The 23,536-nt window shown below is 43.9% G+C and overlaps 2 long non-coding RNA genes across 2 annotated transcripts; both read right to left on the bottom strand.

The window, feature by feature from the left end:
• Positions 1-11,283: 11,283 nt before the first annotated feature.
• On the bottom strand, positions 11,284-11,978 carry LOC306936370. The gene is made up of 3 exons (XR_013791486.1): positions 11,884-11,978; positions 11,656-11,766; positions 11,284-11,358 (listed from the first exon to the last, which is right to left on the bottom strand). It is a non-coding gene; the product is annotated as an uncharacterized lncRNA (long non-coding RNA).
• Positions 11,979-15,026: 3,048 nt separating this feature from the next.
• On the bottom strand, positions 15,027-15,933 carry LOC306936922. Its single transcript, XR_013791568.1, has 3 exons — positions 15,839-15,933; positions 15,611-15,721; positions 15,027-15,313 (listed from the first exon to the last, which is right to left on the bottom strand). It is a non-coding gene; the product is annotated as an uncharacterized lncRNA (long non-coding RNA).
• Between the last annotated feature and the right edge of the window lie 7,603 nt (positions 15,934-23,536).

The following is a 23,536-nucleotide window of genomic DNA, read 5'->3' as shown; positions in this document are numbered from 1 at the left end:
ACCTCGACAGAGTGCATTTCCAGTTATCACAGCATTTGCCCTGTCTGTGTGTCTCTATGTCTGTCTGCAGCTACTCTCACATTATGAATGTATAATAACAAAGCCATTGTCCCTCCAGGCTATGGGATACACGTATGAGATACAATCGGGCATCTATCCATCCAGCTTATGGGATCTATTAAGTACCCCATTAAACAACACTCTCATCCTGTACATCTGTATCAGATGTACGTATATTATCCAATTGCAGACATGCACTAGATTAATTAACAACAATAAGTACAGTCATATAAACATGACATGTTCCAGAGCAGCACAGCCCAACATGACAATATACACGCTGTTAAATCACAATGGGGCCGAGACATGGACCCTCACAGTACAACAGAAAAAAGCCCTGGATGGAGTCTACACAAGAATGCTACGAATGGCACTAGGTGTCACATGGACGGACCGCATCAGAAATGTGGACCTCTATGGGGACCTACCACGCGTCACGGACAAAGTCAGAGAGAGAAGGATGAGGCTGGCAGGGCACTGCGTCAGGCACCCAGAACTTGAGGCAAGTAAATTGACCCTATGGGAGCCAACCCAGGGCAAAGCCAGGAGGGGAAAGAAGCGTACCATCTATGTAGACGTGCTGCGGCGCGACAGCTTGGCTGACAACACTGCAGAGCTCAAGAACCTGATGTTGGATAGGAATTTGTGGAGGGCAGCGATCCAGGAATCCCGAGTTGGTGTTGGCTAGACCTCACTCTCGCAGCAACTAACTAACTAACTAACTAACTGATTGAGACATCCCTGCTGAACTGAACAGTAAATGTGTCATGCGTGTGTGTATATGGATCGGGAGCCCAATCTGTCTCCATAATGCCGATAGTCACACACATACACACACACGTCTGAGCTGAGGTCTCTCTTGACTGTCTTGAGACTATGCTGGCATGTTCTGCCACCTTTCAGATAGCTGTGTACATCTCATCCTATACATGCCATTACCAGTTTCATGTACAATTCATTGACTGTCAACTTGTGTAGCCGTAATGTCAGTGACATTAAAGAGCTTAATTCCTCTCATGAATGTGGGGCAGGGCAAGGCAAATGTATAGCACATTTAAAGGCAATTCAATGTGATTTACACATTAAGCAAAGAAAAATGAAAAGGCAGTTAAGCACGTATATCCTTAATAGAAAACACCTATTTAGGAGTTAGACAGAGCAAACAATATAAAATAGTAAGACAAATGAAGTGATAATAGAAATGAAAACCTGACACATTTCTCAATCTTGACTGGTGATATACAAACTTGACAAAAGGAATTCACAGTCAGACTGTGAAACCTGAATGACAGACATATTAGAGAAAGAGATGTGGACAATGAATGTGTACTTTATAACAGACAGGCAGACAGTAGAAAAGATGTACAACTATTACAAGCTGTACATTGTCTCGTCATATGCGATGCTGCTTTCATGGCTGTATTTAGAATTTTCACTGCATATTATTATAAGGGCATCTACTGAGTGCACCTTTCTAGTGCACCAGTTTAATGTACCCTTGCAAACAACCAATTAGTATGCACTCCATGGCCTTTTAATGAAATCTGGTTCATAAATACTTTATCAGAAATACTTAATCAAGATAGATTTTAGAGAAAAGTGTTTTGAATCCATGGTATGTTTACTTTACAACTAGCCTGGGCACCATTTCATTTCGGTATATGATCCTGTCGGGAGCGGATGATATCGTTACGTCATGTTGTAGTATTGTTTTGTAGTTCGACAGGCAGGAACAACAGGCGGCAACTTCTTCCGATTTTTCTCAATAAAAGCTACAGGCTACGAGAGCTTTTATTGAGAAAAATCGGAAGAAGTTGCCGCCTGTTGTTCGAAAACAATACTACAACATGACGTAACGATATCATCCGCTCCCGACAGGATCATACGGACTTTTGAAACAGAGACCAGGCTTTCCTCCGAGGTGGTGGAAAGCCTGGTGAGGCGAGGTTACTTTACAACAGGGATTGCTTCCCAATTTCCAGCAAAACCTGTCAGTCAGTCAGTCCGTCCGTCATGGTCGATCGGTGAACCAAAATTCTACAGCGCTTGCTCAGTGACGGCTCCAGAAAATTGTGACGGGGTGCTATGGGGGGCTGGCTATTTAGAGGGGGGGCTAATGAATCTTGGTTTACATAGAAATAAGTCAATTGGGCTTGTTTTGAGGGGGGGGCTAAGCCTCCACCAGAGGGGGCTAAAGCCCCCCTGGAGCCGTCCCTGCGCTTGCTCCATGCGCACCCACCCCTCTAGACCATAAAGCACATAAAGCACGCTGTTTTACAATTCTACATCTGACCTCAAACCTCAAACCCTTAGGTCACATTCTCACCTAATACTTCGGTAGACTCGATGCGAATGGGCGGAGAAGTTGCGATTCTTGCATATTTAATTTGCTGTGGTTTGCCTTCACACTGGCTGTGTCAAGCGCAGCAAGGAAACGAAGCAGGGACTTTTATCAATGTGTTCAATTCACAAAATACACAGTGAAGCTATGGTGTTAAAAATATACTTTGAGTAATAGTGTGTGTGTGTGTGTGTGTGTGTGTGTGTGTGTGTGTGTGTGTGTGTGTGTGTGTGTGTGTGTTTGTGTTTGTGTGTGTGTGTGTGTGTGTGTGTGTGTGTGTGTGTGTGTGTGTGTGTGTGTGTGTGTGTCAGCCACTGTTCTTTTGGGCACATGAACGAGGCACTGCGGAGACGGGAGCGCAAAATGATCCGAAGTTTACAATAGCTACTCCCAGAGTCCCATTGATGATCCGATCACCATATAGCCTACAATTATTATGCATATGCAATGTTAGCTATACAGTTTATAAATCATGCTGAGCTAAACATGTGTTTTAATTTTGAAGTATTTATATTTAAACAAGATGAAGAAAGTCTCCACTCGGATCCCCACACACAGTGACAGGCTAGGCCTCCATGTTTACGCATGACAGACAGACAGAATATTCTGTACACTGCAGTGTTTTTTATGTGTTTCCTTAAGCAATAGATTCATGTGCTCGTCCTCATATTTCGATGAGGGCTTCGGTCTCCTTATTTGACCACGTCACATGGTAACCTAACGGGACATCTTTGTACTGCGTAAAATGCATATCCCTTCTCCGCCTCCAACTGTGCAGCTCCTTATCCGCCACATAGTTTGCTTCATTTCCTTTATTTGCTACGGATTGCATTCCCCACCTGCACCGAATCGAAATCAAGTGCGATTGGAAGCGAAGCGAAACCCCCGTTTTTGGCGGAGTAGAATGCGGTTCTTTGATGCGCATTAGGATTCGAATGAGCCTTCACACCTGCCAAACGAAGCGCACTTTCGGAGAATGCGCAGCAGGATTCGTTTTAATCGCAGTAAAGCTTTCTGGTGTGAATGTCACCTTAGATCTCCATATATGGAGCTGACCTGTTCTGACATGCCATATGTTGATTCCCCCCCACCCGTCCTTCCTCTTTGATGTCTCCCTTTTGACTGATACCTGTCCATTTAAACTCTAGACGGGCCCGAACTGGGCTGGCCAGAGGCCCCGCCTGGTCTTACTAATTAGCACACATTTTACGCCCTACCCAGCCCGAAAACGTCAATTAAAAATCACCCCTGTGTTAAGTGAGGGGCGCTCTTATCGTACATCATCATGGCGTAACATGTGGATTTGCCCATAAACATAATTATGACGTAAATTCTCCTTTCATTGTCAATGGCAAATGTGACAAATGCGCCCCTCAGAAAAAAAGAAGAAAACAAAGAGGTCCATATATGGGCATTCCCAGACCTGTTGTTTCAGCACGATTCTTGCCCTCAGGGCGTCTTACTGGTGGTGACTAGTATGGTAGTTGCCTATTCCTTGTCTAGTCAAATAGTCCTTAATTATCCAGGGTTTGTTGTATCATTTATCATCTCAGAGGAAAACAAGTCGTTCGGATGTGCGGTTGTCCAGAACCGCCGATCCGACCGATATGTCCATATGAGCATATATGGATATCCAGTTGTCAAGGACTGCTGGTCATGACAATATACAGGCTATGGGCATGAGTCTGACATCAGGGATCTCCATATATGGCCATGGGGGACAGAGATACTGAGATTTCCTGTATGGGCACCAAAGGGACACAGACAGACGGGTGGTATAGTTTTCTCACTCACTCACTCACTCACTCACTCACTCACTCACTCACTCACTCACTCACTCACTCACTCACTCACTCACTCACTCACTCACTCACTCACTCACTCACTCACTCACTCACTCACTCACTCACTCACTCACTCACTCACTCACTCACTCACTCACTCACTCAATCAATCAATCACTCACTCACTCACTCACTCACTCACTCACTCAATCCTGCACACGTGCAGTCGTGCATGCATGTAAACACACTGTGTCAATATATGCAGATTTTCAACAAGCACTGATATCAGACACAACAGAGTCTATTCATCACAAAAAACAACAACACATATTTGCGCATGTTCAAGAATTCTTGGCTGCTTTGTTTCTAGCTTTGGGAGATAACTGCACACTTTCACAGATGAGGACAGCCAGGGGGTTACTGTTCAGAGTTTCTGACAATCCATATCTGAATTTAGTTTTGTTTTTTTCAGTTGGATCCTCCTTTAATGATGAGAACTTCTCAAAGTCAAGGTAATTTGCCTGTCCTTGGCAGTGACTACGGTTCAGTAGTGGTTCTTCTAATGAGATGAACTGAACTCATTACCTGGACCCTTTCATTTGAATCTGCTGAATCATATCAAGTGATGAGTCTTTTGCTGACTCATGTAACATAACATTAATATTTAACTAAGCTGCACAATACTGCAATATTGTGTGAGAGCTGGTAAGCCACAGCACTGTCATCTATGCCTTTGTCTTATCATCTAAGTATAAAATGATATGTCAGGGTATTTTATAATGCCTATACCAAAGATATATGTTGACCAAAGTGATTGGTTAGCTGTAGTGTATATACTTCTTGATGGGTGTACGTTTTACAATGGCAATAAACAATTTACTACATAATATGACATTAGATGGCAATGCAAAAAATGATTAAGTTGATAGTAAAAGTAAGACTCCAGATCATGCGACTGTTTAACAAAGAGAAAGGGCATTGATTTAAACAGGGATTCAATTTGAAAGCGAGCTCAAGAGAGTTGATCCCATGAAGTGAGTTAATCAAAAGAGCAAGTTGCGGACAGAACATCCATATTATTGATGTTCCATATCCTAAGTAAGAGGTATATATTTCACTCTTTGACAGGCTTCCTGGTTACTGTGCCATTTTAGATTACTGCGTTAATACTAGTGGTCTGAAATCTACAGTAGCCTATCGCTTTTGTTTAAAAACTAAACAAAAAAACACACCTTTTCACTTGGTACTGTAATTTGTCCTCAACCATGACGATCATAAGAACAATGTGATGAAAAGTGCAGAACATGCTTCTGAAATAGAACCCATACATCAAGCTATATCACATTTTAATATGGGTGCAAATTGTCCCAAAACGTGATATGTTACCTACTTGTGTTTTGCGTTTCAATGTTAATGGTTTGAAATAATTGTCACTTTTTGGGATAGAAGTGTTTGTGTTGGATTACATATATGTATACTGATCTGACGAAGATCTGGTAACAAAGTAATTCTTTACCAAAAGAATGGTGTGCGGGCCCTACCTCCTTCCATGATTGTCTTATTGGCCCTGCACCCACTGTCGAAGTGCATGTAAATAGGCATGCTCTGTGTTGGATTACATCACAGAGGTGAAACGGCCATATATGGAGACGGCTATTATTGGGAGGTAGGCCTACTTCTGTGGACTACTAGTAGACAGTTTGCATGCAAAGTTTGGCACTGATTGGTCCAGCGATTTCTGAGATTAACTTTGGACACGCACGCACGCACTCATGCACACACGCACGCACATCCTCTCATAGATGAAGTCTCCTGCAGAGACATAACATTGAGGGACCTCTACAAAGGGAGCACCTCGAAGAGCACAAAAAGTTTAACTGTACTGTATCAGTAGTTCCCAACTTTTTCATGTCATGGACCCCCAAACTGACACTAATTTGCCCGTGGACCCCCATTTGAAAAGATATGCCTGCAGGGACCCCCATAAGAGAAGATGTTTACGGCTCTAGCAGTGATTCATTTCAAGGACTCCCCGTTTGACATGGATTAGTCTATGGACCCCCATTTAATGGCATTTCTATCTCTGGGACCCCCAATTTATATTGTAAAATCAATGTCATTTTAACTCTGAGTGTGAGTGTACAAATGTGAGTGTGAGTGTACAAATGGAACCAAATGGACCCTGATGGGTCCATTTGGTTCCATTTGTACACTCTCAGAGTTACAGACTCATAAGGGTCCATTTGGTTCCAAACTATCATTTAGTGATATCATTTAGTGAGGGACCCCCAGGGGTCCCTCAAGGACCCCTGGGGGTCCCCGGACCACACTTTGGGAACCACTGCTGTATGCCGTAGAATCCCCCACAGCTTCCTCGGGTCCTGACAGCTTTTAGGGCAGTCTTATTTCTATGTTCCGGATCTCAGGGCAGTCATGATGAGACTAAAGAAGTGTCTCCAAGCCATGGAGTTTTAATGAAATTATTCAAATGATCATTCTTTATATTCATTTGAGAACGTCAAAAGGCTGAAGGATGTTGCCTACCAGGTGTCACAAGTGTTTACATCAAGCAGACAAGCATGCACGCACGCACGCACGCACGCGCACACACACACAGAGACAACACATGAATGTCCAAATTTCCTTGTTTACTGCTTTTTAAAATGTCCAAATGTTATCTCTGCTAGACCATAGCATATTACAAAAAGTCAAATGAAATGTCACAGTTAATCAACATAATGATGGAAACTGATGGGAGTGCATCAACAGATGATCTAATGTCATCCAAATGTAGATGTACTGGTACATACCGAGATTGAGTCAAGTGCACAGCTCATGCGGCGTGTCGTTAGTCGACATTTGTGTTTTTAATATGTATTTATTTTTAAATGCCCTGTCAGGGATGATTTATGTGGCTGGTTTGATGGATGCATTGTTGTGACTCAGCAGCAGAAAATGAAGTTGCATTTGCCATGACAAAAAGTGAAATGAGCTTATTCTCCATCATCACACACGGGATGTGCAATCACAGTGAAAATGGATGAATAACCAATCACCAGGATGCCACTTTACCAAATAACACAGAGACACAAGCAAATCCCTTTTGGTTGGACAGTTTTGTGTATAAAGCCCCAATGATTCTAAGCCTCGCAAGATGCTTAAGTTGAAAGCCTTGTGCTAATATTTATTTATTTATTTAAACTGTTTAATACATTGATTGCATTTCTTTCCTTTTTAATTTTTGAGTGGTGCAAACCACTCCAATAACCAGCTTTGTCTGTACCCATGTCTGTACCTGTACGTGGGGCCATGTACAGGTGAGCATGGTTGCTATGGTTAGTGTGTGACGTCACTGCACCACTCAGTTCACACGGGTGTGATTTTTTTTAGGTGACAGATTTAGACTGTGTTGTATATTATGCAGTACATTGACTATTATTGAGTGGTGTAAACCACTCCTACAACTGGCTTTTGTGTGCAGAAAAAAATGAGCATGGTTGCTATGTTCAAAATAATTTCTGACGTAATTAAATCACACCCGGGTGAACTGGATGACCGTAGCAACCATGGTCATTTTCTCTGCACAGAAAAAGCCAGTTGTGAAATCACATCCGGGTGTGATTTCATTACGTCAGATCAGAGCTGATCAGGCTACATAATACCTTACCTTATTTCATTACGTCAGACATTACGTCAGACCACAGCTGATCATGCTATATAAAACCTTACACCACTCAGTTCACACGGGTGTGATTTTATCTGTATCAGATCAATTATATCCAAATACAGATAGGAGATTTAATATAAAACACTGCAATTGGGGCACACAGTGTTAACTCAGTGTTAATCTATCCATTTGTAACTCTTTTTAACTAAGTGTACAATTTAAATGAAACAAATTGCTTTCATTTGTATACAATGCTCTCAAACATTTTTAGCCTGACTGTCTGTCACTCTCTTCTGACATATATATATTTCTTTGTTTATTTATTAAGTTGGATCGAGCTGCATTCCACATTCGGGGAGGTGTGTCCTGGCAATTAGGAAACCCTGAGGCGCAATGGACATAGTGGCCGAATTTGGTATTGCAGCGCTGGGCCAAGAACATGAACGCGCTGGTCCGTTGACTATCATTGCGCACGTTCATGATGACACGTGAACGCGGTTTCAGTGCAATGGCAGCGCGTTCATGTCTTTGGCCCAATCAATCCCAGAATGCACTCTGTTCCTAACCGGAAGGAGGAGTGAAATCGCCTCATGCGCTTCTGAGCAACTTAATGCAAGTGGATGGAAGGAGAACTCGGGTGCCGTCTCTATTCATATATACTCTAAGTCTCCATCTGGCAATAACCGGGATGGCTATACAAAATACCTGGCTGTGACTGCACACAGTTCTCTTAGTAGTAGCTAGCTGGCTTCGCCCATACTGATAACGTGGATTCACTTACGGATTCCTCCGGGGTGGAGCGTGAGTGAATACTCCACGCTATGTGTCTGGCCAAAGCCAGGCTATGAAAATTTGAGAACCCAACTGTAGTTCCTATACTTAATGGCACTACTGGTTGCCGACGGCCAGGTGGAAGTTCTTACGTGTGCCAGTACAAACTGATCTCCAAAACATGTCCGTTGAGTTATTTTCTGCAGTCCTTTTCCTATACAACATACAGATAAAATAATAAGAAAGAAACTGTAACAAACACAGGCGACCAGCCCTCCTGAACACAGTGGAAAACTGTTAGCCTCTGCCGTCTGCCACTGGCAACACCTGTGCCTGATTAGCAGCCTGGTTAAATACCTGGGCTGGCCTTGACATTGACCAATCTGCAGTGACATTGTCAATCAGGAAACATTAGGTCATGATGGCTCTTACACCAGCCCCTAATTGCTACTGGTGAAATAACAACAGAGCAATTCTAAAAACATAAATACAAAGAGCCATGAAAAACAAAACCAATACATAAACCTTTACAGGCGATATTCATAATTGCACATTTCAAAACTCAAACTCAGGCAATATAATTGCAAAACTCAAATAGTTTTAATCTGAACCTTCACACAAAAGGCAGATTGTTATACTGTAGGTAGCCTAAGCCTACAGGTTTCAATGTTCAACAACTTGTTCAACAGCTGTTCAGAACAGCACAGATGGGAATAATGTCATTGTTGCCAGCCCCTGTATGGCCGCAAGATACAAGTTGATGATGTAATGCAAAAAGTTCAGATTTTGGCAGTTTGGCATCTCCACCAATCCCCATTCCTTCCTCTTGGGTTGCATTTGTGAGGAGTGCGCCCAATGCGGGCCTGTCCAAGTTCTGGCTTCATGCCCTATGCACAGGCAACCAAAAACAGGCCTCTCCCCTATGGAAAGGACAGCTTCGGTGTGCCCTTTTCCCCCAGTCATAGACATTGCTCTGCTCCATGCCCACTGCCCACACAACACAAACAGGATGATGTAGTGATTGTTGTGTAGGAGAGATAGGATTGTTCTGATTCTGAATGAAAACTTTCTGTGGCGTGGATCCGTTTGTGTCGGCGTTGCGCCGCTGAACATACCGCACATTGATGTTTGGTCAGTATTGAAGATCTGGGTCTGCCGGGCACGGTCCAATCCGGCCCAGATGATCTGTTGTGCTGGCTGCTGCTGCTGATTTCCCCCGGTAAGCACCCCTATGGCTCCGACTGGGTGGCAAAAGCAGAGTGCGTGGCTGCGTGCGTATAGTGAGAGAGAGAGAGAGGGGGGGGGGGTCCAGTCCCAGACGGCACGACACATGCACGTTATGAGTATAATTTTATCACCATAGATTTCACTGTGTAGGCTAGTTTATGAATGGAACACATTGATAAAGGTCCCCCCTGCTGCGTTTCCAATTGCTGCGGATGACAGTGTGAAGGCAAACCGCAGCAAATTAAATATGCAAGAATTCCAATTTCTCCGTCCATTCGCATCGAGTCTACCGAAGTATTAGGTGGGAATGTGACCTTAGCTGCGTGTTCATGTGAAGTCTGCGAGGGCTTGAGGGATGTCCCATTTGAAATCGGTAAGTCAGTGAGGGCTCAGCCCCGCCCCTTTATGTGCCCTTTGCCAAAGTCAGCATCGATGCTGACTTTGGCTGACTTTGGCAACGAGATTACCCACAGTTCATAGCGTTACCAGGGGAATGAGGGGGGTCCTACGAACGTCAGTCAATTAAGTATGCAAATTAGTTATGTATCGCGGTTAGAATGTCAACAAACACAATAGTGCTTTCTCACTGTTCTCAAAGGGAGACGGAATGGAAGGATAGGCTATATATTTAAAGGTATATTCAGTGATTTCACTTAATTCAAATATCACTTATTTTTTCTTATTTTTTGGATAATCCTCCCTACTATAAAGTGTTCTGACCATATAAGGAGTTCCTCCCTGTCCCCAGTGAGCCCCTGGGGTCAAAAAACCCTAGTTTCGGGTTGGGCTTTGGGTGGCAAAGCCTTCATCCAATCAGGATGAGAGGGGCCTTCCTCCAATCATGATCGAGTGGGGCGGGCCTTGGTGCACGTGCTGTTGGTCTGTTGTACTTCCCCCACTGTAGAGCGTGTGCATGTGCACATCTTGTTACCAGTGCAGAAATCACTGAATGCTCCTTTAATAACAATAATAATAATAAGGGAAACATGATGAGAAATGACTAATGAGTAAAGTAAAAGAATATGGAAATGCAATTTATAAGGAATATTATTATATGAATATTACAACCCCTATGCACACAGGAAAGTGTATTTATGAAACTAATAATAAAACGATCCGCTTAAATACTAAAATAGACATGATAGACAATATGTATGAATAGGCCAAGCATGTAGGCACTGGCTGTGAATAAGGACAGTTTTTATGAAGTGATGCAAAGTGTCATGAATGGCGGACTCATCTTAAGTGCTGTACGTCCCATTCCTTTCACAACAATCAAGCCTCTCACCCTCAAGCACTTACAGCTGACGTCACTAAAGTCAATGAGGGTTCAGGGCTCAGGGCTTGAGGGAGGCAATTGGGATTGGGCCAGCCTGACCATGCACCTCCCACGTAGCTCCAACCTTTGGAGCTCTATACAGTATGTGTAAGCGCCCTCGATTGATGAAATGATGACAAGGTTGAATGGTCTCGACGGGTGTGTTTATTTTGTTCCAACACCGTGAAAACTATAAAAATATAGAATACATAGTTACAATTCCATAGTCGAAATATTTATAGTTTCATTATAAAAACTGTGCATTTAATTCATCACTTCAGGTATACAATCAACAATAAAATGATTAATTTATGGTCAATTATAAAAGCAGTGATACGAGAACTCAATTCATTTCAATTCTAAGACAAATAAATACCAGAGGAAAATGCACAATAACCAAACAAAAACGCCAAACAAAATACAATTAATCCCAAATAAATCATGAATGAAACTCCAAACAAAACCAAACAAAGAAACAATAATTTACCTCAATCTGCTCATCGAGGGTGCTAAAGGGCTGCATAAAACAACTTGGATCTCAGGCCACATCAAACAGTCACATCAAACAGTCAATGGCCACAACGTAGTGTGACAGGCACTGTAGACAAAACACAACTTCAGTCAAAACGGTTCGCTAAAACTGTGATGTACAAGCAACCTTACTTAAGTGAGTACAAAGGTGCACGGTGCGTATAAGCAATCAAACATTTCATACCTTGCCGCGCAGTCTATCAAACACACGCTGGAGTGCACACACAACGCTGGTGTGCGTCTCTCTTCCCTGTTGATCTGGCTCAGCACAGTGTGAATGCTATCTCTCTAACTAATAGGCCCCAGCTAAGTACATGTAGGTGTAGTGACAGGAAGTTTCAAAGTAAAAGTAAGCCAAAATACAGGAAGTTTCAGATTAAAGGCAACCCAAAAATAGGCAAAGTAAGTAAACAAATTGACTTCAAATAAATAAATAGTTGAAGTTAAACCCTAGTGTCACGGGCAGTTACACTCCCCCCAATCATGTTACTAGGGCAAATCATTCTGGATTGAACGGAACATGATTTACAATGTCTTTACAAGGTACATGAGGTTTGAGAGGATACATTGGTGATTCACTTTTAAGTAAAGAACCACTTTTGCAATTGGCCTTTAGATGACAGGATTAGAGGAAAGATCTTGCTGCCAATTAGTTTTCCATTTCCAGGTCCGTCACCCGAGTGTCCTTTTCCATTTTGATTGTTGTCTGTCCTAATGTGTCCGTTTGGGCTGTTATTAATTTGTTGCTGTCCATGTTTGGTGGAGGGGACCTCTATAGCAGCCATGTCTCCCAGCTCTTCCGGGGAACTGTTGCAGTGGACATGTATGGGGTCATCAATTTGGACTACAGCGTTCGGTAGAATGCCCTTGGTCTCAACCGCCGTGCACTGGAGCGGACATTCTTCCTGTAGCTTCCGTGTCTGCTTGCCTTCGCTACACTCCTGCTCGAGTTGGGGCAGTACGTTTTTCAGTTCTTTGTTGATTCTCTGCCTCTCCTGGTCCAAGGTGTTCATCTGGATCCGTGTTTGCTCCCTCAGGGAGGAGAGCTCTGCCTCCTGATCCCTCACAGAGCGCACAAGATCATCATTATTTTCTGCCTGTAGATCTTTTATGGTACTGTTCAGCTGAGAGTCACTAGTTTTTCTGCTTCGCAGGGCACTGTTTGTATGATTGAATTTAATTTGTGTCTGATCCAGTTCCTCTCTCAGTTGTTCAGTCTCCTGCTTCTGCTCTACAGTGATGGCAAGCTGTTGTTTAAGCTGAGCCCTTAAGGCCTCTAGCTCTCTATGATTTCTATCAATCTCCATGTCCTTATTTCCTAGAGCATTGTGCATGTTGGCCAATTCCGCTCTCTGTTCCGTCAGTTCTTTATTCAGACGATCGATCTCTTGCTGCTGCTGATCTGTCTTGGTCCCTTGCCGGGACTCACTGTCTAGCTGCTCTTTGGCCTTGAGGACATCATCCTGGCTCTGTTTCATGGTATTGAGAAGCTTCACTGTTTCTCCATTCCTTATCATGATTTCGGCCACTTCCATCCGCAGGTGTTCATTATGCACCAAGGCCATCCGTTTATGGGTGCGCAGGTCATCTAACTCGGCCTCTAAACAGTTTACTCGAGACTCCAACTCAGTCGCCCACCTCTGTGGGTCCTCTGTAGATGACGTGCTCGAGTATGCGATGGCAGCATGGGTCTCGTGACTTGTATGGTTATCTGGGGAGTCCTTCGACATTTCTCCCCCCGTTCTCTTATCTCTGCCATTATGCAGGCAGGTAGGATGAGGTCGATTACATATGCCACAGGTGTGTCTTCTCCTGCATTCCTTGCCGACGTGTCCCTTTCTCAGGCATCCGAAGCAGAGGTTGTTTTCAAAAATGTAAGCTTTCTTGTCCTCCATAGTTGTCCTTGCAAAGCTGGGGCATGTAGCAATACTATGTGCTTTCTGAGCACATATGGGGCAGGTGAATGCAGGCTTGGGGTCATTCTGGATAGTGGTATGGAAAGCTCTGGCTCCTTTAGGGGTCCTCTCATCCGCAGGCCTACGATTCATTAGGAAGGGGGAGGCCATAGGGTGACAGGCTATACAGGCTTCTGCTTGGTACTTTGTGAAACATGATGTGATGTTTGGAGGAGCAGAGGGTGGTTTATTGCAATGTTCGGAATCACTTTCAAATAGGTTATAAGCTTGAACCCGTGCTGCTGCTACTCTGATGTCCTTCTGGGCCTTAAGTTGTTGTAGCTTAAGTTTTTCCTCTTGCAGTTTGGCTTGTTGGCTATGGATCTCCTGTAGTGCCTTGGCTGTTTCCTGTTTGGCAGCAAGATCTGCTTCTGCATCAACTCTTTTCTTGGAGGCTTTGGAGGACGTACTGGAGTGGCGACTGGAGGTAGTTGAATCATCACTATTTGCTATGGAAGGAGTTTTGGATGGGTGCAATGAATGGGTTCCACGGGACTGTGCACGGTTTTCAGTCCCATCTGAAGAGTCAGAGACGACAGTTTCCGTATTGGTGTGTCCGAAAATGGACCCATACGCCTCCTTATCAAAGGCCATGCTGATACGCAACTTCGCCAGCACCTCATTGAAAGGCTGGCCAACGGTGTCCAGGAATTTATCCACTATCTCGCAAATTTCTGAGGTGATAGTGCCGCAGGCATCCATTTTCTTTACAGTGTCTGGAGTAGGGGTGCCGTTGCGTTGTATTGATTCGTAACATTCAATTATTGTGTTGTGTTGTTTCTGGCTAGCTTGTTTTATGACACGGAGATCCTCTTCTGAACAAAATGTTTTTAGTGTGGTTCGAATATTTTTAGCCAATTGTGCCCAGGTGTTATAAGTTTTGGTAAATCTGACCTGGTGTGCATTGGTCGATGCCTCAGTGGCATCCTGTGTGTTGGCTGTTGTCTCTTCAGAGTGTGTGGGTTGCTGCATATTGACTGCTGTCTCAGAGGTTGCCATTTGTTTGGAATCTGTAGCTGTTAGAGCGCGGACACTTCAATTTTTTTTTTTATGTCTGTGATTTAACATTTAGTGCATCAAACCCATTAATACAAAGGAGCTCCACAGACATGTACAATTAAAACCCCAAAGAGGAGAAATATCAACCAAATAAATTTCAGCACAGTTTATGCAAATGTCCCCTTTACATTTTCAATAATGCAATCAGCTTGAAAGTTCTCAGTTTGCTGTTAAATAGCTTGACATGTGTAAAGAACCTTAACAATCTATGTACACACACACTTACACTTAGTTTCCTTTTTTTGTAGTTTTTTTTAATTTTGTTGTTTTTATTTATTTATTTATTTTGTTTTTGCATTGTCCTTTTCACAACCTTCAAACTTATTCAGTCCAAGATGTAGAGGCTACCTGGCATAGGTACCTCTCAATGTAGGGGTTACTGTGGTGTTGTGTGACAAACTTGTAACAATGAGCTGGTGACTTGAAGAACTGGTAGCTGTAGAAGATGGCTGTGTAGATGATGGCTGTAGATGAGATGGTGTTGACTGTCGAGTTGCATTCAGCGATGAGTTTTCACTGTAAGCGCCCTCGATTGATGAAATGATGACAAGGTTGAATGGTCTCGACGGGTGTGTTTATTTTGTTCCAACACCGTGAAAACTATAAAAATATAGAATACATAGTTACAATTCCATAGTCGAAATATTTATAGTTTCATTATAAAAACTGTGCATTTAATTCATCACTTCAGGTATACAATCAACAATAAAATGATTAATTTATGGTCAATTATAAAAGCAGTGATACGAGAACTCAATTCATTTCAATTCTAAGACAAATAAATACCAGAGGAAAATGCACAATAACCAAACAAAAACGCCAAACAAAATACAATTAATCCCAAATAAATCATGAATGAAACTCCAAACAAAACCAAACAAAGAAACAATCATTTACCTCAATCTGCTCATCGAGGGTGCTAAAGGGCTGCATAAAACAACTTGGATCTCAGGCCACATCAAACAGTCACATCAAACAGTCAATGGCCACAACGTAGTGTGACAGGCACTGTAGACAAAACACAACTTCAGTCAAAACGGTTCGCTAAAACTGTGATGTACAAGCAACCTTACTTAAGTGAGTACAAAGGTGCACGGTGCGTATAAGCAATCAAACATTTCATACCTTGCCGCGCAGTCTATCAAACACACGCTGGAGTGCACACACAACGCTGGTGTGCGTCTCTCTTCCCTGTTGATCTGGCTCAGCACAGTGTGAATGCTATCTCTCTAACTAATAGGCCCCAGCTAAGTACATGTAGGTGTAGTGACAGGAAGTTTCAAAGTAAAAGTAAGCCAAAATACAGGAAGTTTCAGATTAAAGGCAACCCAAAAATAGGCAAAGTAAGTAAACAAATTGACTTCAAATAAATAAATAGTTGAAGTTAAACCCTAGTGTCACGGGCAGTTACAGTATGTATTCATTCAGCTTTTGAAGCTTTGTACTTGAGTTATTAGCTTTTTGGACTTGTTAAGTTGTACCATTGGTTTGAGGCCTGCTTCTGCTAGAGTAAAATAAATATCTGCATCTGCGTTCTCTGTCTGCCTATACATATATGTAAATATGTAAATATTTCCCCCTAAAATACAGCATGTCATGAGGAAAATAACTTTATACTTTATACTTGACGTTAAACCCCAGTATCCACATTCTAAACTCACAATGTGTGAGCTTGAGATTTGGTGAGATTTGGTGTACGACAAATTGAAAAAGAAGGCACCACGTTCAGTGCAAGTAATCAGTATAAAGTCTAAGGGCAATATTTTCGTCCATGCTAAACCCCTTATCCCTAAACTACTTTTCCTTTTTTTTTTTCTTTTTTTACAATTTTGAAAATAATTTGTAATAGTTCAACTAGCCGGTGTACATCGACACGTTGTGAGCTTGTAGATTGGCTATTTTAACTATTCAAAACATATGTTCAAAATTGTAAAAAAAAAAAAAAAAAAAAAAAAAAGGCAAAGTAGTTTATGGATAAGGGGTTTAGCATGGACGGAAATATAGCCCTAACTTAAGTGGTTCAATTGAATCGATTAATTCCAAATATTATCAAAGTATCCTGCGGCACCCCTGCACCCCTGCATGGACTTGCGCCACGGCACCCACTTTGCGAACCCCTGCTGTAGGTTCATGCAGGTAACACTGAGGACTTGTTGCTTGTGTATCCTTTCAACATATTAAGCGAGGAAAAAGGAGAAGTTGAGAAGGAAAGGGGCTATTAAATTCCAGGCTCTGTGTGTGTGTGTGTGTGTGTGTGTGTGTGTGTGTGTGTGTGTGTGTGTGTGTGTGTGTGTGTGTGTGTGTGTGTGTGTGTGTGTGTGTGTGTGTGTGTGTGTGTGTGTGTTAGGCTTCACATTCAATCTTGTCAAATGCAACACGTAGCATGAGATGGTGTTTCATTTTCACTTCCCAGTTCCCTCACTCAGTCGGAATCCTTTTATTTTCTCAATGATGTGGTACAGTATTTTGCTGCAGTTGAGGCACTGTTTGACTCAAATAAATCACTCTGCCTTCCAGTAAAATCCCACCTTCAGTGACGGAAACTTTAATGGCATACTTGGCAATATACACCGTTGTTTGTAACAGTTACAATTTTGTAAATGGATTCAGCACAAGTGCCTTAGAAAACTGTCTTTTGCTTGTCTTTCTCTCTGGCAGTCAAAGCAAAAAGTCACTTAAAGATCAGAGAAGGACTCGCACATAGAGATAAAGAAATCAGATTATTATAGGTTACTGCACTGATGATAGTCCCTGTGTGGACTCGACTGATCTTTTAACCCATTTTGAGATCAGATTCTAAAAATGTCTTCTAAATACTGAAAAGGCTATGTTTCTATGTCAGTCGTTCTTTGATTTAAAAAAAATAGCAGACCTACAAGCTCGTAGCGCGCCACTCGGTGGCTATTTTTCAATAGCTAAAGCATAACATAATGCTAACACCAAAAGGGGTTCCTGCCCAAAATGGATTTTAAATATGTCCCCAGGACTTGGGTAAATGGTGCATTTATATTCGCCTGGCTAATAAGCCAGACTCAAATCACACTGTCGATTTCTTTTTTCGCCAACGGCTGATTCGCCTCTGGCTTTAGCCAGGCTACATTTATATAGAAATTTTATCCAAAGCGCATTACATATAGATTCACCCATTCACATACACATTCATACACTGATGGTGGAGGAAACCATGAAGGCACCAACCTGCTCATCGGGAGCAATTAGCGGTTCAGAGTCTTGCTCAAGGACACTTCGACACTAACTCTGGGAGATCGAACTGGGCACCTCGCGGTTCCCGCCCGGCCGCTCTGCCGGCCACTCTACGCCTGATCCACTGCCGCCCAGCACTGTACCTCATGCTGTTTAAATATTCAATCAATACTATCACAACTTACAGACTGATTTCATCATTGCTGTGTGCAGTCTTTCTCTGCTCGTATGTAAATACATTCAGGACACTAAATGATGCTATACTAACTCAAAGTAAAGAATTAGGAGGGAAGGGAAGGCCAGGCATAGGCTACTATAAATGCATATCACTTTTACCTACAGTATACCCAGCTATTATTGGTCCCCTGTTTTCATAATTACAGTATTATTAATACAGTTTAAGAATGTAATGTTGAACTTTTAAACGCAATCTCCTAATGAGTCAGAAAGTAATAGCCTACAGGGGAATAATTTAATTTAGGTCTATATAATGTTATAATTACAAGTCCACAAACAGCATGTTCAGTATATTCAAGAATGACAAGATTGTTTTGAATCTACAAATTAGGGTTTATTCACAAAATATGTTCTGAAAATAGGCTTGGAACTTTCTTACCCCATCAAAAATAAATATAAATCTGTTTTACTCCAATGCTTACAAACATTTCCACTGCTAACACAGAATTAACATCAATATAGGCAAGGTTTCAGCCTGATCAGAGCCCATTGATTTCCACCTTTTCACCCATTCACACACCGATGACGGAGGAAACCATGCAAGGCACCAACCTGCTCATCAGGATCAATTCGGGGTTCATTGTCTTGCTCAAGGACACTTCGACACTAACTCTGGGGGAGCCCGAGATCAAACTGGGAACCTCCACTTCCCAAGCGGCCACTGCCCCTGAGCCACTGTCGAGGTGCATGCATACTTTGCATAGTTGAAGAAACCTTGTATGAGGGCTCCTGTTAGGATCTTCAGGGTGTTTTTGCTGACCAGTGAGGAGATCCTGTACAGGAATCTTGTTCTTTGGTTGACCTTTTTGATTATACTTTGGTAGGAATTTTATCACAGGAATGATTTGCCTCCTGGATGGAACCTAGATAGGTAATTTTGTCTTTTCTTGTGATAATATTGTCGCCCACTTATCAGTGATATCAGGTGCAGATTCTACCGAGTTCAGAGCAGGCAGAGAGGGCTTTTTCAAACTGAATTTGTCCCTGTCCAAGACCAGCAGGGCCAAGTGATCCGCGAACAGGAACAAATTGCAGTCACAAGCTGCATGTGTCATGTCGTTTACATATATTAGGAACAGTAAAGTGCTTTACAGAGTTGAACGTAATCGACGCAGAAAGCGATAAGCAACAGAGGGTGAGAGAAATTTCTCGCGTCCAGTCCATCCCTTACGTCGTCCGTCAATCTGGGAACAACCCCCAATCCAATTGTACGGATATAACTAAACTTTGTTTCATAGCTTTGCTTAATTACTGATTCAGACCCTCCGCAAAGGGGTTATAACAAACAGGTCTGGTAACTGTGATTTAACACACACCAACTGTAACATTTATATTACTCAAACATACATAGCCTCGACGTTGCAATAATGCCCGTAAACAATCACTTGATTTTGGCCATTTTATTACTATTATCTCATAACACACTCACACACGTACAAACATACTTCTACTAAACTTGTGTACAGTATAAAGCCTTATTTGCCTTGTCTGGCCCGTGTTAGATAGTACAATAGCATTGATGATCATTACAACAAAGGAATCTGAGACTGTGGCGTTTAGGTAATAACTGCAACACAACAAGAGAAACACAAGATACATACTATTAATTCACAGATATAGCGACTGCATAGGTGCATCATTTATGACTGAATTTAGAGCATTTAACGAACATATAACACATTAAAAGGACTTACTTAAACGCGTCATCCCGTTTGCTACATTGTTTCTGAAAGAGTGAATGAACACATCGTGCCCTGGTATAGCTCGCCCCTTCCTCTGTCACCCGACACTTCCTATCCCCATACCATTGTAGTAAGACCTCGCATTCCTGGTATATAGTATTGGTAACACATTTGGTAACACATTTACCCCCCAATTAGCTGTATTAATATCTACATCCCTGAGACATACTGTAATTGGTTGATAAGAGGATCTCTGTTCTTATATAACACAGAGTATTTACTGTATAGGCAGTGAACTTCATAAAAGCACCAACATTCTATACATAAATGACACAACATGAAGTTACAAATATAAGCTGGGCCGGCACTTAATATTATAATGATCCCACTCACGGAATAAACTCGACACCTCCCACTTTTAGGCTACGGTTTGAAATAAACCCAGTAGGCTAAATAGATTCCCCACAATCATTTGCAAACAAAAACATTCAAACAAAAATAAAAAATAAGTATATCAATCATGCTTCTAATCGATGAACGCCTCCGGATGGCACTCACCAGCTGAACTTATGAAATAATAAACCTAGTTTACTTTCATGCACTGAATTCATTTTGATCTCAAACTGACTGTAGGAGGTAGGCACCACCGCTTTGCTCCTTACTGAGTGACAAGTATGCCCCATCACCCAGCTGCCTCAAGTAAACACCCACTGACTAGTCTTACTCGCGCAGCATGCATATGGAAGAGTTCGTTAGGGTATTTCTCAAGAGGACTTTCTAGTCTAATTCACTGATCTTCAACCGGGATTAGGACAACCAGCCGCCGCACATCACGATGGAGGATGACGGATGGCCATGCCACCACGTCTTTCACCACCTGCGACCAACTGATGGGCAGACTTGGACATGTCCGCACCTTTACGTCCCTGACGACACCCTGGTTATCTGGATTCACCTCCACGACACGACCCATCCGGAATCGACCTCGTAGAGCATTCTGGTCCGCGACCCACACCAGGTCGCCGACGGCCACATTCCGTGCTGGAACGTGCCATTTCTCTCGGATGAAGAGATGAGGGCCCGCCAACTGGCTCCACCGCTTCCAGAACTTGTCCACCTCGCGCTGGACCGCCCGAAGACGACTGTACGGGTAGCTAGGGAAGTCAAAGCCCAGGATGTCTCCCCTGGGCCCTGCCCGCCCCAACAGCAGAGAGTTGGGAGTGATGATGTCCACGGAATCCTCGTCGACTTGAGTTCTGGCTCCGATGGGTCTTTCGTTGGCCAGGTTAGCAGCAAGGTAGAGTAGAGTCTGGAACTCCAACGCCGACAGATCATCGGTGTCGCCGACGCTGCTCAACGCCCTTTTCAGAACATGGACGGCAGCTTCGGCCGCCCCGTTCCGATGCGGTGAGTCCGCTGGGCTAAACTCCCATGCCCAGTCGGTCCCTGCAACTGCTGCTCTTTGCTGGATCTGTTCCTTGTCAATGTCCCCTAGGAACTTGTATAGATCCTCCAATGCTGGTCTCGCGCCAACAAAGTTCGTACCCTGATCAGACCACAACTTTTTTGGATGGCCTCTCAGAGCAGTGAATCGCTGGTAGGTCTGCAGAAAGCCTTCTGTAGACAAGTCCTCAACTAGGTCTGCATGGACAGCCCGTGAGGCCATGCAACTGAAGACCACGCCCCAGACTTTTCTCTTAATGCGTCGCTTCACAGTGCCCCTGACAGTGTAAGGACCGAACAAATCCAGCGTTGTGTACTCGAACGGAGCTGCTGGATTTGTGCGCACTGTAGGAAGATTAGCCATCACTTGACTGGATAGCTTAGCCCCCCGTTTGCGACAAAACAGGCAAGAGTCGATCACCTTACGTGCGACCCTTGGCCCCTGAACCACCCAGGCTTTCTTCCTGACTCGCAGGAGTGTCCCAGCCACGCCCTCGTGGTTTGCACGATGGGCCTCCTCACACAGTAGTGTGCTGAGTCGTGCCTCGTAAGGAATGATGGGCACGCCCTGGCTCTCTTGGTCAACGGTCTGAACCCGGCCTCGGCATAGCAAGAGACCTGTCTTGTCGTTCTTACTAACTACAAGACGGTTTAGTGTCGTTGTCGGGAAAGAAATTCCCTCTTGGGCGGCAAGGCACAGCTCCTTAAATGCTGTGTCCCGCTCTCCGACAGAGAGCACCGCCCCCCACTGTACACGACTGCCGGACTTGAATAAGCCTCCGTGGCCGTGCAACACCCTGCGGACGTAGCCAACTGCCCCGCAGAGTTTTGACAGTGTGCTGCATCTAGCCAAGTCCATTTGGTTCACAAGGCCTGACCCCCACAGCTGTTCAGTTTCGTCATTAGATGCTGCCACAGAACCCCCATCACTGACTGGTGAAGGACCCCTGCTGACCGCTGGAGACCCCCCATTGTCTGGTGAAGATCTGCCACTGACTGGTGAGGACCCGCCACTGTCTGGCAGTGGCGCGGACCCCTGGTTCTTAGTTTGGGATCTAGTAACAGCAGCAGAGAATGCTTTCATTTTGAACACTTTTCTCTGCAATGTACTCACGATTTCCCGCGATGAAGCAGCCACCTCAGCAGCAGACTTCATAGGCCATTGGTCGACTGGTCTGGCTAGGAACTCTGGTCCCTTTTGCCACAGGGAATCACTGTCTAATTGCTCAGGAGAACCCCCCCTCGTGACTAGATCAGCTACATTTTCCACCCCGGGAACCCACCACCAGTCAGTCACAGGCCCCGCCTTCTGGATTTCCCCAACCCTAATAGCGAAGAACGTTTGGAACCCATAACTGTCTCTTTGAATGGCACCCAGCACTGTCTGGCTGTCGACAAAGTGATACCACTTCTCGATTGTCAGCCTGCTATGCTTCAGCACGTACCCTTTCAGTCGTGCGGCAAAGACAGCACCGCAGATTTCAGCTTTCACTGCATCGCCCCTTTGGTCTAGAGGAGCCAACTTGGCTTTTGACTCCACCAGACGAGTCTCCACCCCGCTAGCAGTTTCCCACCGCAGGTAGAGCACCGCTCCGTAGGACTCTGAGCTCCCGTCGGAGAAGGTGATGCCCCAGGGTTTCCCCACCCATCCGGGCGGAGTGATACACCTGGGGAACGTGATCGCACTCAGCTTTGCGTATTCCTCAAAAAGTTCAACCGCTCTCACGCGGAGATCGCTAGACAACGGTTGATCCCAAGTGTCTTTGGTCAATGACCCCGCCTCTTGGAACGCCCTCCTGACTAGAATAACGCCTTTCTGTTTCAGAGGCGTCACAAGGCCAATGGGATCATACAGCCCCGCTACTTGACTCAGCAACATACGCCGAGTCAGAGGATCTGGCGTCTTCTCCGCCACCTCCTCCAGAGCAAGGTTTTCCTCGCTCCGCACTTTCTTTTTTCTGGCGGAAAAGTTTATGGCAACCATGATGAAGAGGCTGTCCTCCTTCACATGGTAACCAACCCCCAGAGCCTTATTGTCCTCTTCCCTCATCTGATTCGGAAACAACATAGTCTCTGGTTTCATTTCTCCATCTCCTTCCCTCCCACTTTGGCCTGACCGTACCCAGGGCTTTAGGTGAAACCCCCCGGTAGCCAGAATGGTTTTAACCCCCGCCAGTACCTTCTCCAGCCTCTGGGGGCAGTTGTGAGATAGAAAAATGTCGTCTACGTAAGCGTTCTCCACGATTACGTCCCTCTC

Source organism: Electrona antarctica, assembly GCF_951216825.1.
Source record: "Electrona antarctica genome assembly, chromosome: 14".
Taxonomy (NCBI): domain Eukaryota; kingdom Metazoa; phylum Chordata; class Actinopteri; order Myctophiformes; family Myctophidae; genus Electrona; species Electrona antarctica.
The sequence above is the reverse complement of the archived record's forward strand: the minus strand, read 5'-3'. Positions and strand labels throughout refer to the sequence as shown.